At 41.0% G+C, this 14,478-nt stretch overlaps 1 long non-coding RNA gene across 1 annotated transcript in view; it reads right to left on the bottom strand.

Moving 5' to 3' along the window:
• LOC104697215 overlaps positions 1–14,478 on the bottom strand; it is a 477,817-nt gene that overhangs the window by 296,299 nt on the left and 167,040 nt on the right. The gene's annotated exons all lie outside the window — the stretch shown is intronic.

Genomic DNA, 14,478 nt, shown 5'->3' with positions numbered 1-14,478 from the left:
TGCAGAGCTGGGCCACTGAGTTGGACACAATGCAGGGGGCCAGCACAGTCCCCAGTTTCTAATTAGTCATTACTAAGATACATGATGACAAGACATATTTGTACTTTGATAGATAAACTCTTATGAGTGGGGAAAAAAGATGGGAAGTAGGGAGAAGAAAAGCCTTTCACTTGGAAATGTAAAGTCCAAAGGAGAAATAATGTATTTCAATGATCATATATCCCAGTTTAAAGCTAATGTATCCTCCTTGAAAGACTTGCAGTTTAACACTGAGCTATATTATTTCATATTCTTTGACATAATAAAATACATGTATTTATGTATGACTGTAAAACTGTATTATTTTTAAAAGTTATTTCATTGAAGTGTTTGACCTTTTTATGTTTCATGGATACATTTCTTATGCAGTAATAGAAAAACCAACTGTAAACCACTTTATGTTAAAGTATATGCTCATTTAAGTATAACATAGATGATTAGGGACCACTATGTGATATTTGAGGTTTTAGAGATAAAGAAATGGTCCATAAAAAAAAAAATCAATAATACGAACCTTTTACTTAGAACTCCCCTGTTATTTGTTTGGACTTAAATTTGATTTTATTGTTTTTAATTTTATACTCCTGGGTTTTAAAATGTTCAGCAATTATCTGATTTGTAGCTACAATTGTAGTATGTTTACTTGTAAAATGTCTTCCGAAGTAAAATCATTATTCGTACTTTTAGATTTTCCCTTAACTTTGCAACTGAACATTTGCCGCTCAACAAGAAGCAGCAGTATTTTTTACATTCCAAATGGTTCTAATGCCAAAGCATTTTGCTGATTTAATGGCTGGTTTTGCAGGATAGAAAAAATACTAATAATTCTCAGCAAGCAGAAAATCAACAGCTATCACTTTTCAAATGGGATTTCTGTAGCTCTGTCAAGTGTCCCATATTGTAAAAGGGAAAGGCAATTCAATCCTGTGTTTGATTTTGCCTCCAGAGGCAAGAGCTTGAGGCACCTTTCTCTGGAACCCAAAATACCAAATAATGTGGGACACTAAGGTGGTTGAGAGCCTCAAACACCAGACTTAAGTGTCAGAAGCACCTGTACCACTTGGGCCCAAGCATTCAATAACTTATTCAATGTTTAACAGCTACTGCCACCTTGAGATGCCCTCTATAAGCGTCCAGGGATGGGGCACCCACTGCTTCTCTGAGACGCCAGTTCCAGTGCCTCACCACCCCCACAGGAAAAAATTTCTTCCTAATATCCAATCTAAACCTACTCTCTGTCAGGTTAAAGCCATTTTTCCTTTTCTTATCACTACATGCCATTGGAGAACATCCCGCTCTGGCTTTCTTGCAGGCCCCTTTCAGGTACCGAAAGGACACAATCTAGGCTGACTCTTTCCAAGTTTTATCCTGCCTTGCCCATGAGCAAGGAAAAACCAGGCTTATGCCTAAAATTTCAGGACAGCCAGGGCAGAGAAAAATCTCTGGGAAGGTCGATGGGTACATTTTTCTGGCTTGGTTAGCTGGGTGGGTTTTCACTGCACAAAGGTGTGAGCTCTTGAGCTGAGTTAGATGTGTGTGAACATGCACATCTGCATGCACAGAGGACATTTTGTAATCCACAGTAAAAGGCAATGGTTAGGTGAAATAATTTAAGCACCAGCAACCTAATTTCTCGCTTCAAGCTTACTTCTGGGTGCTCAGGGTGTGACTGACATTTGCTGCACACAGCAGCTGCCATGGCTACTCTGAAAGCAGTGCTGAGTAAGGAACATGGCTGTGCACATTAGCAGAGTTTCAGTGTGGTTGGAGCCCTCATGCCAGAGCCAGGAGGGATCACACAGGCATTTTTCTATACCTGAATAATCGCTCATTGAACACCTCCTCTGACTATTTAATTCCCAGGGGAAGTTGCAAAGTTACAGTGAACTCACTACTGCAACAGTTCTGGTTTAGAGAAAGAGAATTGGGAATCCTCTCTGCTTTTCCTGGATCAAAAATAATTTGGAGAGGGGATTGCTACTGAAGAACAGTGGAAACTCTCAGCCAAATCTCAGGCTACACCTGCGTCCCCCCGTGATCTGCCCTGCTCCGATGTCAGTTCAGACCTGCAGGCTCAGCTTACCTGACCAGCTAAAGTGAGGGATGGACTGCTCTACATCATGGCTGTGTCACAGCTGCCTTGGCAATCTGGAAAGCAGTCAAGACTGATGAACATGACCCATGTTCCTTTCTCAGTTCCCTTGGGTGGTTAAGGGGCTGTTTTTTTTTTTATTTTCCTGACAGCTGTATCAGCTATTGGGCAGCCCTGATGTTTTCTTTTTTTCTAAACAAACCTAATCTGCAGTTCTCGGAAGTTTTTAAAAGGTCAAAGACAAGGCAGTGAATTCCCTGGAGACTGACAGCAGGGTCCTCATACAACATTTAACTGCAATGACTCTTCAGAGGAAAAAAGAGTGATGGCCTGAAGAAAACATATGGGAGGACCACACCATGTGTTTTGCTCTCTGTGCTTCACAAGACAGCTGGAGAGGCCAGAAAAACTCCAATACACCAAATAAAGATGCGTTGGAGAGGAATGAGGGGCAGGAAAAGACAAGACAGTACCAAGTGCTGCAATTGAAGGCAAGAAACCTAGGTGTTGGAAGAACTCCTTTGGTTTAGCACCTTGGGAAATGCAGGCCAGTGTCAGGTCAGGTAAAAGGAAGAAGAAAGTTTATTCAGGGAAGATGCTGTACATTTGTTTACATCTACAGAGAATTTATGAGCAGACTTCACACTAACTTGCCCAGAAGGCCTCCTGTAACCACAGGCACCCCACCAGCCAGCTGTCTTCAGTCTGCCTCCCACACATTTGCCTATTCCTATGTCTTGACTATTCTAGAAAAGCAGTGAAATGCTCAGCACAATCAGACATACACCAAAAAAACAACAACAACAAAAAAAAGCCCCCAACCCTCTGCTTTTAAATAGTTTTTGTAGTGTAGATTGACGAAATTATCTGTACTCCCCCCCCACACCACCTTCTGACATGCATCCATTGGCTTGACAAAGCAGGTAGTCACAGACTCCACATGAATGCACCCGTGGCCAGGTTGCCTTGGAAACCTTCACTGCTACCTAATATTGTTATAATTGGCAAGAAAATATAGGTTTTCTCCAATGATTCGCAGCATGTTTCCATTTTACATAAATGCAAGCTTTCCATTTGCATTTTTCTGAAGGTTTACTTCACTTTTTCCCCAGAAATTTTAGAGATATTTTCTCCCCAGAAAAGTTAAACTGTTGTTTAAATGTTAGAAACGGTGTTGTATCAGTACAGGGGGCCATACAGCAATTCCAGCTTCCCTGCGTCTGGTGAGAAGGACTTCTATCATTCAGGAAAAGGAGCCCTGCAGCTCTCCCTGCTGCCTTTAATTCCACACACAACTCTGAAGTTGGAACATGTCAGCCCAAGTGCCCCCACACAACTCTGCTCAGGCTGTACACTCTCCACACAACACCACCTACCAAGTCCAGCACAACTAGTAGAAACCCTGAGTAGATTTTGCTATATGAACATTTCCAGCACAGACTGGAACTGTTATGGAATGTACTCACCCAAATCATAGGCTCAAGGGAGCATTTGGAGAAGAACTTTAGATGCTCACCTAAAGGAGGGCTACATAAAAGCTACATCTGTGTCCACATTGCGTGTACTTACCAAAAAGAGATAAATACTCTTGGCACTGTTGACACAGTTAGGCCCCAACTCCTGTGCTTCTTAGGAGATCAGCAGCCTGCAGTTACTCCTACAGCCCAAGGCCCAGCTTGGGGCAGATGGAAACTGAAAATTCTGGTTGTCTGATGAGCAATTTTGCCTAAGAAAGGCAGGCAAAAATGAGACATGCTGGAGTACTGCATGCCTGTGGGTTCAAAAAGTAATGTCTGGAGGTGGCACACAAAAAGGGCAAAACCTAAAGTAGCAATCCCCAAATGAGCAACCTGAAACCCTTGGTGGACATTGAAGTGAATGCTTTAAGTCAGGCTGAAGAGACATTTTCCTTGGAAAAATAAAAAAGTGAACAATTTCCAGTTAGCCCAGACCAAATGCTGTGCCGCTCCACAGTAACTGCAGTACCCTACTTCACCATGATGTAATCCTTCGAGTCTGAAGTCACACAGCTTAAAAATCTCCTCCAAAAGCAGTGTGCTGACCCACAGGCAAGCCCTGGGGTTGGTGTAGGCTCTTTCTTCAGCTGCAGGAACTACTCTGAGCATGCTTTCCTGGGACTGCTTCTGTCTGAGTGTCCAGCCCAAGCAGTGGCTGCCATGGCAGGGTCAGGGGGATTCTGATCCTGTCATCCTGCTCTGGAAAAAAGAATGACCCCAACTTTAGCTGATGCCAAGGTACGTAAGAGAAAGAGTTTTGGTAAAACTAAAGCAATGTTAAGTCTCCGACATATGACTTTAGATTACCAAGTTAAAGCTGTAGTAAATCAGCTGCAGCAAGATCAGAAACTATGGGTTTTCCATGAATTTTGGGGGAAAAGACAAGAGTTTCCTTCCTGTCCCTGTGTGGTACAGCCGTTCTTTGGCTGTGGTTACAGTCTCAAACAAATCTCTTGAAACAGAAATGACATTTTTTAAATGTAAAAGCATTGGCTTGTATTTTAGCAAAACCAAAAAGCTCTAGCCAATTCATTTCAACATTTTTAAATTACATCTGCATGGTTTTTGGAGTACATGCTTCCAGCAAATGTGTGCTTTAGTCAAACACAATTAAGTGTTGATGCAAGGCATTGATGTTTTTTTTTTCCTGTCTGCACTATATCAGCAGAGTTCAGGGGATGCAGTAGTTACCTTAACTCTGTTCAAAAGAGCTGCAGAGTTGTTTCCAAAAAGAACCCAAAGGCTAATTTTTAAATGCTCAACATACACATTTAGAATTGTATTCTTCAAAGGATCTCAGGGAGAGGTGGCAATATGCATGGTAGGTTCTGAAAAGGACTCAAAACTCTCAGTGAAATATGCAGTTTCCAGCATTTTCACCCTTCAAAACACCTGGGTATTTGACTTCCAGATCAACATTGGCAAACTTGGCAAGTCTGCCTTGAAAACTTTGGTTTTGGTCCATCAGAGCTGCTTCAGAACAAAATCAGCTAAACTACTGGATCTGCATTTGAGATTATGAGAAGCTTAGCAAGAAAGACAGATGGCAAAATGAACAAAATAAGAGTTAATAACTCACTAGGTGTCACTCAGCGTTCATCCTATTTAAATATTACAGTATGTATTAGGGTGTCTGCCTAACACTTCATACCCAACATCACACATCCATGTATGAGCCATTCTTGCAAGTGCTATGAAGTATAGTGAGCCCATTCAGGTTAAAAGAAAAGCAATCTAAAAGTAACATCATGTAAAACTTGCACTATTCCTGGCAAAACACCTCTTTTGCCCATCCTGCTTTTAATTTTGATATGTCTCCAAGATTTCCAGCTTTGCAAGCAGAAATAAACCCCGAAAGGTAAAATGCCAGAGCTGAGAGTTCTCAGAAGAACCCAGGCTTATGAGACTGGAAATTAAACTCTTCTGTGGAGAAACAGGGCACTGCCCCAAAAAAAGCTGAGTTTTTTTAGACAGAAGGATTTCTAAATCAAACTCTTCTTTAACACAGACCAGCAGAAGTTGAACTAAAACCTAACTTTCCAGCCCTAACAGGCTTTTTTAACAACATCTGATCCAAGGGGACAGTCACATGACATTTCAAAACATTTTGTACCATCTTATAGTTCCAATTTTTAAGACTAGAACAGCAAGATTCTGTTCACATGGAAGACTTCTAGATTTATGGATTTTACAAAATTTGTTGGAAATTCCTTGCACTGTGGAAATTAGATGGCTTTACTGGAATCTCGGACACTAGTCTTAACGTTCTTATTGATTTGAAGTACTGATGCTGTGGCTTTGTAAAACCTGAAAGAAAATTATTATATTTGGGATGTATTTTCTCCTTCTGAAAATGTCAATGCTTAATTTATTAGTGAATTTCCCTTATAATTCTATGACTTTGCTTGGAGCTGCTGCACTGTTGTTTAGAGGCATGGAATGTTTCTTCCCTCAACCTCCTCTGTTCGCATACTCTTTACCTTTCTGATCAGAGCAAAACGCTGGGCAGATGATACACAGCAGAAGGAAAACATTTTGATGGACCAGCTGTTTCCTTAAACAATATTGTTTTAGGAAACATTCCAGTTTAGATAGAAAAGAAACCATCTGACATGGAATAAAATACCAAGCTTTTTACTGCTGCCTTTTTTTTGGGTCTCAATTTCCTATTTCTTTCCCACTTTTATATGACAGCCCGTCATTTTGAGTCCTACATCTTATAATATACACAACATATTTTTATTTATTGTTCTCCTTCAACCCAGTAATCACATCAATGACTCCAACGTGGCTGTTTCACTAACCTGCATCTAAAGTTGTACTCAGCAAACAAAAAGAGCCATTTCAGTGAGATGGCATATGGGAAGCAGGAAACTTGCCCTGACCTGTTGTAAATAGCTAGGGACATGTCCTATTACACTCAAAAATACCATAGCAGAGATTATAACTGAGAAAATACAAAGATGTAATGCACCCTCGTCCCCCTCTTCCCCTTTTTTATAGCAAAAGTCCTCAAACTGCTAACCTGGGCTGGCTGTGTGCCACAGTGATTCCAGCAGGAAAGCAGTGCCTGGCTGCAGCAGGTTCTACATGATGGGAAGCAGAGGAAGGTTTGATACTCAGCAGATGGCACAGATGGGCACCGTGCCAGCCCAGGGGCACTACCTGGTGTGCCTACGGGATCACTTGCTGCATTTGTTAATGAGCTGGGGTCAAGAGACGCCTTTGTTTTACTCTCCTTTCTCTTCCTCCTTTGTGTGATTTTGCTTTTAGCCACCAGACAACAGCAGTGCTCTTCTCCAGAGTGTGAAAGATTCAGCAATAAAAGGAGCCCAAGTAAAAAACAAAAAGAGGAGAAATCTGTTGTTTTTCTGTAACAACTGGTCAGCTCAAACCTCCAACCTCTCAGCCTCCCATGACTGCTAATAACTCTGTTTACTCAGAGCCAGACCACAGTGGGGCTTTTGGACCGCAGACTGTGCTGGCACCGTGTGAGTGTGTAAAGAAGCAGCATTTATCATTGTCATGATTTTGTTGCTTTCCCCCACGCTCATAAGAGTTGATAACAAGGAACTCCGAGGCAGCACAGCTGGCTTGAGAGATGTCTCTGCATGAGCAAACGAGTGGCTCTGTTCCAAGAGCAGGCACAACTTATTTCTCCCAATCTTGAATAAGTGCCATGGTAATGGAAAAACAGTATTTACCCTTGCATCTTCTCCCTTTGTTTTGTCTCCAAACTTTGCCTTCCCATATGTTCCATGGTGCAGACCTGGAGCACGTTCTCAGGACAGTATGGTCCGAATGGCAGAGAAGGAGACGGGGTTTTTGGTTTTCTTTTTTTCCATCTATAAATTTTTATTTAGGCCTTCCCAAGCTAGGGCTGAATGTAGGCCTGGGCATTATTCTACCAATGTGTCAGCCAAATTGTAGGGTTCTAGTATTTGCAGTCAAGTAGTTATGGAAAAATATCTTGTGTGTGTTTTGAAAATGAAGAATTCTTGGAAAACCATCAATACAAAATACTTAGAGATTTCTTGGGTAAGTCTGATGTGAATTTTAGAGATGACAACTGACATCCATCACCCCAAGATGAACATGTGGAGAAAAAGTGAGTAAATCTTTTCTCCCCCCCATTGATGTGGTTCAATGTAGCATTTTTCTCTACCCTTTTTGTCAGCCATAATGTAGGGCACCAACAAAACTACCTTCTACTCCAATAGAGCTCAGCAAGAGTAAATCTTTTCTCTTGGGAAGGTTTGCAGCAAAGCAATAGAGAATTTCAGGGCAAGTCTAAGCTAAATTGACTCAAGCTGCCTCAGAGACATTTACCTAAATCACCCTTCTTGTAGTGCAGGCACAACTATCCTTCATTTTCACAAGCACTAAAAAGAAAACAGAACCTTTGAATTCATTTCTTCGAAAATAAAGAGGTGTTGGAAAGCAAACTTAAGTTAACCACTTGAAAAATACTTTCTTACTGCTATAATTCAAAACAACAATGAAAGAAAGGAGAAGGAAAGAAAAAGGAAAAGAAGGGGTTTATATTAAATTGCATTAAACAGTAATCTAACAATCAGCCAATTGAATTTCTTTGTGAATAAACTCTGCAGTACAGTGGCACCCAACGTACAGTAGCTTGATACTTTTTAGTAACTGGGTCTTCGCCCTCTCATTATAAAATAAAACTTATGGTATTTTACTGTAAAGGATAATGTCAGGTTTGATAACATGAGGTAATTAGTAGCTGTGTTTTAATACCGTGAGAGCATTACTCAGGTTTCCTCTCTTGATGAAAAGTAAATTCTTTTTATTTAAATTTATTTTAACAAGGAGATACTAATTGTTTCAAGACTTCTGTGACAAAAATGATACAGACATTAAGTCAGAGGCATGAAAGATTATTCATGTTGAACTTTAAAATCAGGCACATCCAAAATATTATCTTTCAATTTGCATTTCTTTTGATCCACTAGGCTTGAGCGGAGACAAGAGAGGAAATTAAGTTAAAGACAATTCCCTTCCAATTAAACTCTTGTAGAGGCAGAAGGATTAACCCTCTCCCCTGTTCTATCCAGGCTGCAGCTCCTGAGGGAAACACTGAGAGGTGGCAAACCGCACACACAGGCTTGTGGGGAGGGGGTTTCTGCCATGGCTGTGGCTCCAATCATGCCTGCTGGATGCAGGTCACCAGTGAAGAATTCCTCTGGAGAAGCATGGGATACTCCTTGCCCTGGCATACAACCCACTCATGCTTGAAATCCCCCTCACACACAGCAGGAGGACACGGGGAGTTATTCCAGAGCTTGGAAATTGTGGGCTTCACCCTGAGCTTTTTTGAAGGGGGAATCAGGGAAGAGGAAAGGAACCTCTTCAACTGAATAGCTTTGGGTGGGAGCTTTTGGTGCATCTGCTAGTGCCAGCAGGCTGTGGGGTAAGGGACTCTGAGCCTTTGCTTCATCCCCCCTCCAGCACCCAGCCTTGCTGCATCATTTATTACCTGATTTAATTTTGGGACTTGAAGATGGGGGCAGTTTGTTGAGAGAGACATCTGTGCATTGTGTGACATGGTCATCTTTTGCAAAATAATACATGGTTTTCTGCCAGAACAAGAAGGGGTTAAGCTGTCTATGCAGCTGATGCATGGTAGGATTTAAAACTGTCAGCAGTAAAATCCACATCATTCATATCTTTATGTGCATTAGGATTTAAATATGGATGCCAAAAATGAAAATGCAGCTTACTGAAGAAAGGAAGAACACATTTCCTAATATAGATAAATTTTCCCATTTCTGGAAGAAATTGAAAGAATTAGCAGCACCTGCAAAGGCAGAAAACAAGAAAAGTAAAAGAATCATGGATAATTAATACTCAGAAGGCAAAGACATCTTTCATAGAAAAACATAATGGGCCAGAAATTCAGCTGCTGTACATTTGCCGATTTACATCAGCCGAGGAATGTGTTCCAGTAGTATTTAACATTCTTCTTATGTTACCTGGGAGATAAATGATTCAAAATACAGAGAGAACTTAACATGCATTATCTGTCATCTTTTTTTTGATTAATAATTTTAGATGTTGCTACTATTATTTAATATAGACCATCATTACCGACTAAATTAAAATACAACAAAACATTAAATGCGGCAAAGCATTACTTAAGTATAATCTCTTAAAACCCAAGTAAATGAAGTAAATAAATTTTAAAGGTCATTTAGGGGAGCTGAACTTGTAAGAATGAAATTACCAAATTATTTGCTTCTAGGATAGCTACTGGACAGGGCGGAGATAGAGGCAGAGTTCCCAATTTTGCTCTCACACATCACCCTGAAACACTCTGCTGGGGTGAGAACATCCCATTATGTTCTTACTTTTTTAGGTGGAGCAGCATGTTTCTGGCTCTGGTTTTCTAAGTGTGTATGTTTGCTTGGTTGCAGTGTGCCTTTCTGAAAGGTTCCTCTTAAAAGCATTTGAGTTGCTCACCTGGTTTCAACTGAGTTGGAAGGGAAGGTAGAAATCACTCAGATGAATTGGAGCAAACTGTGAAAATTGGGGCTGAGTAGAAGAGTTCAGCAATTCCCTGTGCCCTGTGCCCTGCCAAGCAACTGGGCAGCCGCTGGGCAGCTTAGCACGAGCCTCAAAATGTGCCATCTCCTTCCTGGGAAACCACTTGCGGAGAGATGGAATTAGGGACGCGAAGCTAAGGACAGGCAAAAAAGGAGTTAGGCAGATGAGGAACAAGTAGAGCAAGTGGCAGGAGGAGAGTGAGAGGTGATGGGGAGGATCCCCTTCAGCCTGGCAAATAAAGAAACTAATGGGTGAGTTTTTGGGAAAAACATATCAAATTAACTGGAAACATTCTTCTCGATGCCATTTTCCTTAGCAGGACAATTGTCTTCAAAAGACACAGCTGCAGCATAGTATATTTTGCTTGGGTTATCCAAACTTTAGTGCCATGATAACTGCTGGAAAATTAGCCCCCAGCCTTGCCTCATTTCCCCATTGTGAAAAAGCCACACCCCACACAACACAGAAGATCTCTACAGCAAAGGAAAATGCTTAATTTTAAGAAATGTAAAGTCCTGGATCAATCTTCAAACAGATTGCAGTACATGTGCGTACATCAATAGGTATAAACACAATGTACTAAGTCAGTGTAACCAAACAATAACATTTTCCTGCTTTCTGAGCTGAACTGTGAAGATCGATTTGAATCTAAGAAATATGAAGCTCGGGCCATAGGAAGAAGAAGTGGACTTTTACTTACCCCAGAGTGTAATGCCAAAGTTTTTGAGGGAGACTAAGCAGTTGTCAGCCTTTCTCCTTCCCCATCAAGCTTGCTAGACACAAACAAATACCCTTGCAGGTATTCAGAGCAGTTTACAGCAGATTTGAAAAACTCAGAAAGTACCTGGGATCTAATTCCTGCACAAAAAGCGGTGCTGGCCTCAGCCAGCAGGAAAAGCTGAATGTAAAAATAATTAGGGATAACAGAAAATAGCTTCTACCTGTGAACAGCAGGAAAATATGTACTGCAAGTAGAGCTGCACAACCAATTGATTTTAGGGGTTTGTTGGCAGTCTGAAAACCAAACACTCCCAACGGGTAGGTTTTTGAGTTCAACAGAGCTAATGTATCCTATGACCCAAGAAGCTCCACTGTGTGGCTTCCCCAAAGTGTAACACAGCATGAATTTGGAAGGCCTTTCCTCAGCAGGGCAGTTGTTTTCCATCTGGACACTCATTTTCATAAAATTCACAGAAGCACACGTGAGACTTCTGGGCTGCATCCAGGCACTGGGTTTAATTGTAATTAAGTGGGGACAGACACAAGCATACATGCACACAGATGTGTGACAAGAGGGGGCAACAAATGCCACTCTGTCTCTGAATCCAGACTGTATTTTTTATAGGAGGAGACAAAAGCAGACCAGTACTTTGTCAGCCAGTCACAGATATTAAGCTTGTGCACCCCACACTGCTGAGCAGTAATTGGGCAAGAAATCTCTTCCCCATTCACCCATATGTCTTAAAATAGGGTGGAATTACCTTAAGAAAAGAAGTATCCCAACTCTACCCCATTATATCCCCTTTGTATCTCCCGAACAGGATTGCTTTCTCCTCAGAAGAATAAATGAAGGAATTAGGTGACAGGAAAATTGGGAGTCCTTGCCTCTAAGCATTCAACAGACCATCAGTGAATAATAAGCAGGTCCCTTTCTCTTTCCAGAACAGCAGCTGTGGACACTGATAGACATCAAGCTGATTGTGTCAACATATTCTGGGAAAATTTCCCAAATACTGGCCTGCTCTGGTGGTCTAGCAGTCAGAAAAAAAAAAAACCAACAAAAACCCAACAAAACAACAAACCAAGAAGAAATAAACATAACCCTTTTCAAAAATAGAGACAATGAGGGGAAGCAGGACTTCTTTTTTCTCCCCAAAAAGCACTATGAAATAGCCCTTCTGTTCATTTATCATAGCTACGAGCAGAGCTGCTTCCTAGAACGTCTCATCACCAGTTAGTACAGCATTTGTTGTAACAGCCAATTTCCACAGCAAGACAGTGTTACAAGAGCTGTTGAGACAGAGACACATATAAACACAAAAATACAAAGCACTCTGACTTGCTCATTACAGGAGGAAGCTGCAGCACAGGCAGCTGTCAGACGGTGACCAGTGTTCAGCTGCTCTTGTCCAAACCGCAAACTTGCATGACAAAGCACTCAGGAACCCTCTTTTGGAACAATTCTTGCTCAGAGCTGATGAGATGTCACCAATTCTGCAGCTACCCAGGGATTTTTCCAGAGAAGATGCAGACTTACATAAGTTTTAGGGCAGCAATTCCTTTTTGTCTTGCTATACAAATTTCCAATATCTAATGTAACCATAGTGTAATGTAAGAATGAATTACTTTCTCCCATGGAACAAAAGGGATTGGTTCAAAAATCAATAGCCTGGATTGCTCTCTACACCTCTGCTTTTAAGAACAGTGTCACTCCCATTTCAGTGAGTATGCAAGATACATGCAAATATCTTCTGCTTTGTTCTCTTAAACCTGGTGATCTTTGCAGAAACAGAAGGGTGCGTGCTTCATTTCTTAGGGAAACAAGACCTGCCTATTGTTTATTTCCAGGACTGAGAAAGAATTCGAGGAACTAATTCACAGAACAGAGCCATTACAGCTCTGACACTTCCATCCAAGACACGGAAGAGCATAACCTCTGACCATGCCTGAGGGCACAGCACAAAGGTGCATGTAAGAGGTGGGACTTTTAACAAGAGAAGCCTAAAATTAACAGTTAGCTATTAGCCTTTATGTGTGCAGATGTTTATTTCCCAAGCAGGTTCAGACCCATGTAAAAAGAAAGACGTCTCTGTTCTCAGGAGGGTGGAAAAGAAAGGCTGAACAGTAGAGGAAAAAAGGCTGATGGCAAGGGATCTTGGGATGCTTCACAGCTGCTGCAACTTTCTTCTTTTCCAGTGTGAAATGTCATGACACATGCAGGAGCCACATTCAGCCATCAATATTTATAAATCCCAGAAGCTACCAACTTGCTCCTCAGAGCAGACTTTTATATACAGTACGACTGCAGCAGACTATAAGACAAGCTCGATACCAAACTAACGAGAAATGACATGAAGTTAATACACTGTAAGCCTTGGCTCAATCTGTTTGTCCTATTTATTCATTGCCTTGTTGATCTTGAACCTCTAAATAAGAAATCTGGCCTGTTCATCACTATTGCTTATTTATTCCTCTGAACTCTATGAATAATGAGACAACAATGTTTGTGCCCACTGTAGAAAGAAGAAATATAAATAGAGATGAAATATTCTGTCTAGAGCAGGCATTCGTAGAACAAATATCCCCACTTCTCCTCCATTAGCAAACGCAAAAAAAATTCCCTTTCTGAAAAATTGAAAGGACTGCAAATATAAATGTCAGCCAGCACCAAATTGATCATCATCCAGCTTGAGACAAAAAAATATTATCATTTACTTAAGAATACTTTGGTTGATGTGAGCTACTTGGCAACTCCCATAGCCAGGCCACGGCTTGGACAGTGAGATACTGATGTGGGATAGCATTTCCTTATTCAATATCTGCCATCTTCATGTGTACAGCTGAATTTATCCTTGTTAAAAATCTGCCTAGCAAGCCAACCCTTTAATGCCTGTTTCAGAAAGGGGAAACAAATGTAAAGTGATTAAGTGTCTTGCTGGTATTGCAGGAAAAACAACTTCACACAGGAAAGATGTTGAGGAAACTGCTCTTATTTCACTAGCTTACTAGGGGGAAAAATGAGATACATATATTTTAACTCAGTAGCTCTTTAGGTGAAAGTCTTAGGTGAAAATTTTCCAGGAGAGCACCTGGGCAGTAATGAAAATAGCAAAAGTCTGGGCTTGAATGAATGATCCTTACAACTATAACACACTGTAAATGAAAGTCTAGCTAATGCTATGTCCTGTCTACCCCTGGCTCCGTATACTTTTACGTGGTGTGAAGTTTGGTCTGGAAAACTCTCATTTACACATACTAATGCCTGAAACAGAGCCTGAAGAACTTAAAATATTTCATCTGGAAAGACTATAAACACTGTTGCTAGAGATTCCCAAAGTAAAGCAGCCTCAGGTTGACAAAAAGTTTTGTTCTGCTTGAAAGGGAAGTCAATTCCAGTGGTCATCAGAGCACTTTTTTTCTTTGCTTGAAAAATGTGTTGTTTCCCTCCAGTGAAGATCCAACACTCCTCACTGATGGCTAAAGTTGCAAAGAAAAGTTATCTTCTTGTTCTGGTCTAAGAATAAGCTGCAGGAGAAAAAGCTTTTT

The sequence above is a fragment of the Corvus cornix genome, chromosome 4, assembly GCF_000738735.6.
Source record: "Corvus cornix cornix isolate S_Up_H32 chromosome 4, ASM73873v5, whole genome shotgun sequence".
Classification (NCBI taxonomy): Eukaryota; Metazoa; Chordata; class Aves; order Passeriformes; family Corvidae; genus Corvus; species Corvus cornix.
The sequence above is the reverse complement of the archived record's forward strand: the minus strand, read 5'-3'. Positions and strand labels throughout refer to the sequence as shown.